Source organism: Aptenodytes forsteri, unplaced genomic scaffold (assembly GCF_000699145.1).
Source record: "Aptenodytes forsteri isolate BGI_AS27 unplaced genomic scaffold, ASM69914v1 Scaffold323, whole genome shotgun sequence".
NCBI classification, from domain to species: Eukaryota; Metazoa; Chordata; class Aves; order Sphenisciformes; family Spheniscidae; genus Aptenodytes; species Aptenodytes forsteri.
The window spans coordinates 1,501,291-1,511,096 of record NW_008795323.1 but is presented as its reverse complement, the minus strand read 5'-3'; the positions used below and the strand labels follow the sequence as shown (position 1 = coordinate 1,511,096).

General features: G+C 38.1%; 1 protein-coding gene across 1 annotated transcript in view; it reads right to left on the bottom strand.

Moving 5' to 3' along the window:
• The window catches only part of SPPL3 (signal peptide peptidase like 3), a 32,213-nt gene extending 29,087 nt beyond the window's left edge, over positions 1 to 3,126 (bottom strand). Inside the window, exon 1 of the mRNA XM_019472255.1 lies at positions 3,056 to 3,126. The gene's annotated coding sequence lies outside the window, so the exon portion shown is untranslated. The remainder of the gene's footprint in view (positions 1 to 3,055) is intronic.
• Positions 3,127 to 9,806: the final 6,680 nt, after the last annotated feature.

The following is a 9,806-nucleotide window of genomic DNA, read 5'->3' as shown; positions in this document are numbered from 1 at the left end:
GCAAACTTTTTAGCAGGGCCTGTTGCGACAGGACAACGGGGATGGCTTTAAACTAAAGGGGGATAGATTTAGACTAGATATAAGGAAGGAATTTTTCACGCTGAGGGTGGTGAAACACTGGCACAGGTTGCCCAGAGAGGTGCTGGATGCCCCATCCCTGGAAACACTCAAGGTCAGGTTGGACGGGGCTCTGAGCAACCTGATCTAGTGGAAGATGTCCCTGCCCACGACAGGGGGGTTGGACTAGATGACCTTTAGAGGTCCCTTCCAACCCAAACTATTCTACGATTCTATGATTCTATTCTGGGTTAAATCAGGCTTTACATAAGCTGAGAGACCACGTCTGGGTCTGTGATAGGATTGAAAAAGATTTAGCTGTTACCTGCCTGCAAAGTAACCCCAACATTTAAATCACAGAGAAGCACTTGGACAAGAATAGGTGGCTGTCTTGCAAGAATCCATAGGAAACAATCTGTTTCAAGGTAAGCTGACCTCTTTAAAAAAACATAACTAACACATATACTTGCATGCTCCAGTTTACAGCTTGTAACGGTTTAAAAGATCACACTTGCCCCTTTGGCAGTCAATAATAAAGTATATCAAGTTCAAGGACTGAGAGACAGTCAGAATGTATATGGGAGAAATGTTCAGAAGGGCTTGAGGCTAAAAATCCTGACCCAGCAGAAATGTAGGAAGTAAATGGTTGTTCATCCACAGCAAGAGAAGCAGGAACTCAACTCTATAAACTGTACTTTGTTCTGGATGCGGACTTTACCCACTATCTGTTAGACATTCTTCTGAGTATCTTGAGGGTTTGGGGGTTTTGTTTGTTTGTTTGTTTTGGTTTTGGACAAACGCTGCTTGTATGAATAAGGACAGTGGACCAAGGCTTTCCTTTGTTCCCCTGAAACCTCTTGCATTAGATTAGATCCACCATGCACGTGGATTTTATCCTAATGACTCACCCACCCAATTCTTTCTGATCCTATTACTGCACTTCTGTTTAAGTTACCTGCCAGCAATACCACAGTAACTCTTTTTGCTTCTTTTCAGACTGAAAATCAGAAACCAAACCCACTTCCTGCAACATGAAGGTTAATTACGGAAAGCTATTTGCTTTTTGTGTTACGACAGCTCCACTTGAGATGAAGCACTCAAATCTACATGAAGGCACCATTGTTGTCATTTGAGAATGAGAATGCCAGAAGTTTTTATTTTACTACTTTAGGAATTTTCAGATGAACATAATTTTGCAACTTACTACCACACCTGAATTTCTTAAATAACTTGTATTGTATAATTAGTTGTAAATACAACTAATTGTATCTTAGACCCCTTTGTTAACACCACTGTACAATTTTCTGTAAAAAACTGCTTTTGACCTCACTTGCTGACCAAACAGAACAGGAATTTGTCCAAGCCACCATCATAACCACAGGTTTCAGCTCAGACATCTGCTGAAGAAACTACATATAGGAAATTAATTAGGAAATTAATTTTAAAACTATGGGAACCTATCTTGGTCTGTAATAGCTTGCATCTGGGGGTCTTCAGGATATGTGCAAAGGAAGTGGACTAGAACAGGGCATTTCCTCAATTGATTTGAATCCATCACCATTCCATTACTTCATCCAGTAAGTTAGATTGTTCTGAAGTTTGCAGTCCTTGTTACGTGAGCAGTTTTAAATGTAAATCATAGGACAAGATGGTAAAAGAGCATGTGTATATAGGAATAGGATGGCAAACAGCAGGGGAAAATTTTTAAGAGTAAGGAGCTCTGAGAAGGGCAGGCAATTTAAGTTCAAGCACTCCTGCTGTTTTATATTGCATTATGTTTTCACAATTGAATTTTAATAAATGCTATGGCTTCTTGCAGCCAGATGCATAGTTCCTTTTTACACAACTGCATAAATTCAAATAGTTAAAAATTGAATTAGCCCCTCAACTGTATGCTAGACGGACTCAAAACTTGAAGAAAAAATTAAACAAATACAACCTTTTATTTCCTTTTTTTTATTATTTTCATCATCTCTAGATTTTGTCTTCCTAAGGCCGCCTATTTTAATTCCATCAGCAGTGCTGTTACCTAATACTCGCTAGCAACAACAGACAGCTCTTATAAAAAATTGGTTATTTCATTATATGATTTTATTAACTTAGGAAGGCGATTTAAAACCTCTTATCCTAACAGCTGCGACTGTCATATGTATGACCATGGCTATGATCTACTTCAGGAATACTCATAGCAGTTCAGAGACTTCATAGTGAATGTATGGCCTTTTATCATAGACTTGTTAAATGAAGTGATGCTCTTCAAGAAATAGGAAGAAAAACATGCTGTACTTGAAAAAAATAATACTTGCATGCTGCGATTAATTTTTGTTTTTATATATATGTCAGTATGAATCTCATTCCTTAGGTGCCACTACATTAAAATAATCTGTATAATACCAGCTGCAAGTCTAAAGGGACAACAATATCTTCTCTAAACTGTACTCAAGTCTCCTAGAGTGGGGCAAATTTGATTTTTGAAGACTGAAACTTATCAGACACTTTGCTGGAATTCAACACTGATGGTGTTTCCCTCTTCTCTATTAAGCTGTTACTCACACTCAAGTAAATAGCACTGGGACTCGGGAATCTGTTTTACAAGACTTGTTTGCAATCACAACAAGGACATACTGAATCGACCAACACTGAAACATTATATATAAAATTCTACTATCGATAGCACTACATTCCTATCTCTCTCAACAATCCTTTTATACCCTCCAAAATACAATTTTACAGAGTTGTCTTCAAGGACTAACTTCTCAGTTATCTTATATGTGCTTGTAACTTGACATACAATTATGTCTTCCAGAAACCCCAACTAGCTACTTTTTCTTCCTTTTGCATTTCATTTTCAGAAGCAAGAAATATTTCATTTACATTAGCCATCAGTCTGACAAAGATACAATGAAACAAAAGGCATAAACATAAACTGTATTCATTTACTTGCCATATTTTTATTTGAAAAAGAAAAATTCTGCAGAACCTTAAAGAAAAATCTTACCTGAAACTGCCGTAGACTATGAGGAGAATAGAAATCAGGAAAGTAGACACTTGACTGGAATCCACAAGGGAATATGCCCTGGAATTGGGAAAAAGAAGGCAGGTGTGTCATCGCAAGTGTCCATTTCTCCACTGCCATTTGCTAATTCTTTTTCTTATTCTAATACAAATGGAGAATTGGATGACAAATCTTTATGGCAGCTCTTTATCTAAAGTTCTCATATCATGTAAGAATATAAAACCTGCAGCTTGTAAATTAACTTTTTATATTCAAGACTGCAGCATGCAAAATCTGTACAACCACCAAAGGACAATTTAAAATCCTTGTCGTAATTTGTTCTGAACTCACCACATTCAGATTTTTTTCCTCAAACACATTAAAATTGCTTCAATTTTATTGTGTTTGCAACTAATGCAACCTTGCATGTAAGTAACACTAACCTGTTTTCTACAAGACTTCTTATGTCTTAACTGGTAATAGTTAAGTTGCAATATGGCAGACAAGGTTCACTTAGTCCAGGAAAACAAAACAAAACAAAATCCCAAACCCCACAACAAGCTGCAATATGGATTTATTAAACCACACACAATTACTTCCCTATTACATCTTGCAGACCACTTGATACAGGATTCCCCATAAAAATTTCAGCAGGAGACTTAAAACTCAGCGTTGTTTAGATAGATTTCCTGATACAACATACCTTTGTGTTTAAAGCACAGAAATATAAATATTAATATTCGCTGATTTTTTTTCCTACCCTTGACAGACCAAACCCTACTCTGTAGCTTACACTGAAACTTCACTGGGACAGAGGCAGCCTCAGCAAGTTCCCAGTTGACAGCCAGCTGGGGAGAGTGGGGTTGATATACCAGAGGACAGATAATCCTTTAAGAGGGACCCTGAGGAATGAACCAACAAGAAGATGACAGCTTGCAAGACAAGACAAATGATCACTCCCTCTACTTAGCATTCGTGAAGCTGTACCTCGAGTATTGCCTACAGTTTTGGGGGCCCCAAAAGAGAAAAACACTAGCACACTGGAGTAAGCCAAGCAGGGGGCCACCACGTTGGTGGGGGTACAACATATGAGGAGAGGCTCCAGGAGTCGCACTGCAACTCCCAACGGTTTTTCAACAACTTGTGCTAAAGTAATGGAAAAGAATAATGCCCAATGTTAATTGCATTAGTCTTATCCTACAAAAAGATAACTAAACATTTCTGAAAACCAACCAAAAAGCCAAATTTCAGCAAGACTACGGATATGGAACAAAGATAATTGAATTACATGAGAGCTCCAAATTAAATATCACTAAGCAAATAAAAACTAAATCTACAAGACAGTTAAAAGAATCACTCATTCCATTCCCAATTTAAAAGCAGTTTAGAGAAAATTACCAAACCACTAGATACACACTTTAAAATACTTTTTTTAATATATAAACACAAGCATGAACCTTCTACTATAGAAATTCAATACTAAACATCACTGAAAAACAGACTGCCTCTTTTAGATGAAATTATATACTTGTCAAATAAGCTTTCAAGAAATAAGAAACTACTTTTGTTCATTACCATAAATAGCTTCAACATTACCCCACACTAAAAGTGAAAAACAGATGTCTGTCTTGCTCATAAAGTTGGCCAACACATAGAGACGATCCTAAGCTTTTTAGTTTTTTTTTAATTTCGGTCATGTTTGACTTTTAGTTTCCAGGCTGTGGAACAGAGATCTTAAGAGCATCCATGAAGATCAATACACTGAATTGTGGGGACATGCCATATGTAACTAAGTAGTTACAATCAGTGTACATATAAATGCTGTTCAGGTTATATACAGTATAGTCCATTGCATATTATTTTTAGTCAATGATTACAGCTAAGCAGACACCGAGAAGAAACGGTCTAAGGATGAGCACACGAGTTTTATGTCCTGTTACTAGCTTCAATTCAGGGAGAAGCATTCCCTCACCTGACCTTGAGTGAAAGGAAAGGGGGAAACTTCGTATCCTGTTCAGATTTGAGAATAAATAGTGGAATTCATCTATTAAAAGAATCTTCAGGAACTCCAAATTTATACGAAAAGCAAAATGATTGAATGGAATTTCAATTGGGATTAAACATGTCTAATGTTATGCACTAAACTTTATTAACTGATGTTCATATAATTATATCTTCATAAATTGGCAAATACTTTTGAGATGAACGTTTTCTATGTAATTCATCATTCAGTGGCAACTTTGCAAGCTACGATAATTAAAATGCTATTTCATCATAATTACTAAACATTAGTCAAAACAAGGCTGTAAATTTTAGAAAGATTTATAAAACAGATAAAATAAGGCTGACACACGGATGATAGATCAGCCCTGTGCATAATCCATTAAGTTTTGTATTAAAAACTGAGGGCCCTTTGGTACAATGAAAGAAACTGAATACCTGCAAACCCATTCCGAACAATGATCTAATATACCATAACCCTACTGATAGCCTGCAGTGATGATTAGGACAGCTGATTACATGCAAGGGAGAAACAAGAATTAAAGTCCTTCCATCCTGCACAAGAAAAGTACAATAGCGTCATTATAAACTCATCGCAGACCAGTGATGTTTCCTGACTTCTCCACACAGAGATCTTATAGCAGGACATCCTAAAAACTCAATGTTGGTATCGCGATTATGGTCTGTCTTAACTCATGTTCACTGATACCCCAGCAAACGGGGCCAGGGAGATACATTCACACTGTCCTTCTTCCTGAGGCAGTTGGACAAAGAGCAACGCAAAGCACACACAGTGTGACAAGTCTACGAGTAACCACACGGCAGGAGTCAAGCAAGCAGCTCAGGCACATCCAGATTCCATCCAAAGTTTCCAACACAAGTAGCCCACAAGCAAGCTTCAAGAATAATTTTATAATGCTGAAGTGAATCTCATCGTAATAAAACCCTGCATCTTTTTAACATCTAATTTCCCTACATTATACAAGGCATTGCACAAAACCTGAAAGCAGAACTGATTCCTAAAATCCTAACCACTGGACAGTTCATTAAGAGACTAGAAACCCTTGATCCCAAATAAACACTTTCTAATGCATTAATCTAGACTAGAGATAATAAGCAAACGACAGCATCACATGAAAGAATCAAGAAGTAAGATTACTTCAAAGTTTTGAGTATTATTCAAAATGCTAGACAGTGATTTGCAAAACCATTTGTATTTTTAACTGAAATTTAAATTACCTTCTACAAGTCCAACCGAGTCCATATGCATATAACTGGATTCTCCTATAAGCATATTTCAAGTGTGCAAGTTTGCATACTCCCACGGCCAAACATGGCATCAGTGCTATGTTCTTCTCAAATGGGATCAGCCAAAACCAAAACAAAAACCCACACTTAGGAAATTTTTCACAAGTTGGAGTAGACTTTGTGCAGTCACAGTTAACCAGCCTTCCACTGCACATATAAAAACGAAACCATCTTCCTTCTACAAGGTACTTTTGCAAAATTAAGTATTCAATCTCATAACAAGTAGTGGAAACTTATGCACAGAAAATGCCTGTAACAAGCCCGTGCATAGCTGTCCTTTGACTTAAATACTGATTTTAGAAGCAATTCTTGGTACTTACTACATGACAATCCACAAAGAAAAGACCGTTATTCTTCATTCTCATTCTGAAAATTAATACTGGGTAAGGCCATGCTAAAGACTGCTGTCTTCTGAAGGACTTACTTTAGTGCAGTTCATCTGCGTGCCACATTACAAGAACAACTACCAACCCATTTCTAAACTCTAGCATGGATGCAGAACATATATACTCTAGTATATATGCTCAAAATACAAAGACGCCATTGGTTTTCCCAGGGAAGTACATTTTTTAGGATTCTTACACTACCACACCTGAAATTCAACATCCATGTAAGGAAGTTGTTTTAGAAGTAAGTTATTTAATCAGGCTATCAGACAGATTCTTGCTAACCCAGTCAAGTAACAAATAACTATTTATAGTTATTAGACTATAATATTAGACCCATATATTAGACCCAAGTACTTTACAAAACCAAAACACACTGATGGCTTACTTTCCTCTGTAAGCTCCTTTTCTCAGCCAGCTAGTGAGAGGTAACTTCCCAAACGCCTTCTCCACAACTCAAGATCTTACGCTGAACCTGCATCTTTACACGGCTGAGATCAATTTTAGCAAATTCTCTGCCATTAGGCATCTATTTCTGGCTGCTTCATGGGCAAGTGCTTACAACACAGAGCCTGCTAAGGCATGCCAAGACAGAGACACAGCAAGCACTGTTCTATAACATATTCTGTGTGTCAGCCCTACAGCTATACAGTGAAAGTATTGTCCAGACAACAATCCAAGCAGCGAGCTCTCCGGCCTGGCACAGACTGCTCCATAGACCTTTACCTACAGAACAATTCCAGGGATGCCCAGTCATTGCGACACACCACCACTTCCACCCATCCCAAACAGTAACCATGCAAATATGCCACACCAGTTACAGCTGGCGTTCCAAGCAGCACTCTCCCTTCTTCTGGGAAAAAATGAATAACTTCTGTATTCCCAAGGGAACAGAGACCCGCTTCATTCCCAGCTAGAGAAGATGGTAACCAGCTAATAAAAGCTGCAACAACAACAGTAAGAGCATTACATTAGAGACACTTGCAAGCTCTCTTTCCTCTGTATCAGTAGCTGCAGGTCAAGCTCTCTTTTCCCCTGTGGCCACAGGTCCAAGCTCACCTGTCTTTGACTGTGAACCTTCACCCTACAGGGTCTCTGCTATCTGACTGCTTAGGAATTTCTTATAAAACCCCCTCTTTTAACCCTACTGTTCTCCTATTATGTACTTATTTCTTAATTCCTCTGGTTTTGTTATTTCTTTTGCACTTCCAACTCAAGAAAATCACCCAGTCAATACAAGCACTGGTTTTCATGTTTCAGGTCTTCCTTATCACCAAAAGATAAGCAGTTTCTTGATAAGCGTCTCAACAGTCCTTCCAAACCAGCAGAAGGAGTCCCTTAGGCAAAGCCTGGTACTTCTTTTTGCCCTCCTTGTTGAGCAATAAGTATCTGCAACTCACTTTGTTCAGTGATGACCCAGAGAAAGACAGAACTAGGAACTAAATGTGTCTCCTGATGACAGCACAGAGCATTACTCTTTACATAAGCTACTCATCATGGGCCAGTCTGACATGACCACAAGCCAACACTGCCATTACAAAAGCAACTTCTCACCTTTTACCAGTCACCTATTCTCCTTCTTCATCCTGTGCCAGCACAACCATTTGCAAAACCACATGGAAAACTCAATCGGGGACTTGTCTGCTTGAATAATAATGGAGAATGAATGGGAAGGTTTCTCAAGTGGTTCAGATTCCTGATCTGGCACGTTTCTGGGCATAAAAATCAAAGAGGAAAGACTTTTCAGTGGCAGGATTGGCTTAAGTACCCCAAAACTATCACCTCAGAGATCAGGGAAGTTCTATGCAATTGAAATAAAAACCTCTTTCTGTTTGCACAAGAAGCCTACTAAATGGATGATCAAAGAAATTCAGCCCCTCAATGTTTCAGTAGCAAATATCACTCCCCTGACTTCCAGGTACAAGAGCAATTATTATGAAAAATTCTGCCAAGGGGGGAAGGAGAAGCCTGTGCACCGAAGTTTCCATAGCAATGCATGCTAAAGGCCTTGGACATGAATCATTCTCATACAAAAGCTGTTATAACAGCAGCAAGATAAACTTTCCCTGCATTTACTGTACATATATGAGAATGCAAATAATAGAGCAACAAATAAATCACATCAACTTGAAAAGTGCAGTAGATGAACTAACTTCACTAAAGTTCACATGAAGAGAGAAGATTGCACTTCATCAGGTATTTTTGCACTTCATCAGGTATTTTTCTTTATCAGTGATCATAATATCCAAGCGCTTTCAAGATTAAGGAAAAAAAAAAACCTATAAAAGGAAGGTAAGCATACTAGATAGGCTAGAGTAAGGATGGATTAAAATAGAAGAGACAGGTCTTTTAGTTTGTTTAATGGGACCAAATCTACAACTTGCAGACATCTATCACAGAATCACAGAAATTCACACTGACAGGAATGTCAGGAGATCATTTAATTCCTTGAGTTATAATTTGATCTTACTTTGGGGAAAGACAATCAGTCAGTCATGACAGATGTTTACCTCACCTGTTGTTTAGAACACTCATTGGTGAAATGCGAAGACATTTCTTGACATCTAATGTAAGTCTTTCTGAACTACAATTTTAGTCCGTACTTTTTCTCCTATACAAAAAGTCCTTCAAAACTCATGGGGAGCTTCTCATACCAGACACAACTGGGGTAAACTGGATCCATATGTGAATTCACCTGCATATTTCAGTTTCTGAAAGATGTGGCTGCTTGAGAAGTGACCGCACAAAACTTCAAATACTCTTCAGCCCACATTAAAAGCCACAACTATTTATTCAATCAATATGGTACTCTTAATCTACAATTAAAATATCAGTTTTATTATCAAATGTCCACTGTCTCCTCACAAGGTAAGTGACAATAATCCATGCCCACCAAAACATGTATCCCACTTTACCAATTTCCATTCTCTTCAAAAGAAAACTCCTCATAGGTAGGTACCAGCATTGGAAAGGTGACAATGAAGCATCTCCTTCCCTGCCCTATTACTCATCATTCATTTTCAGAACTTGCTGAATGCATGCATTCAGTTTGAGGGTCC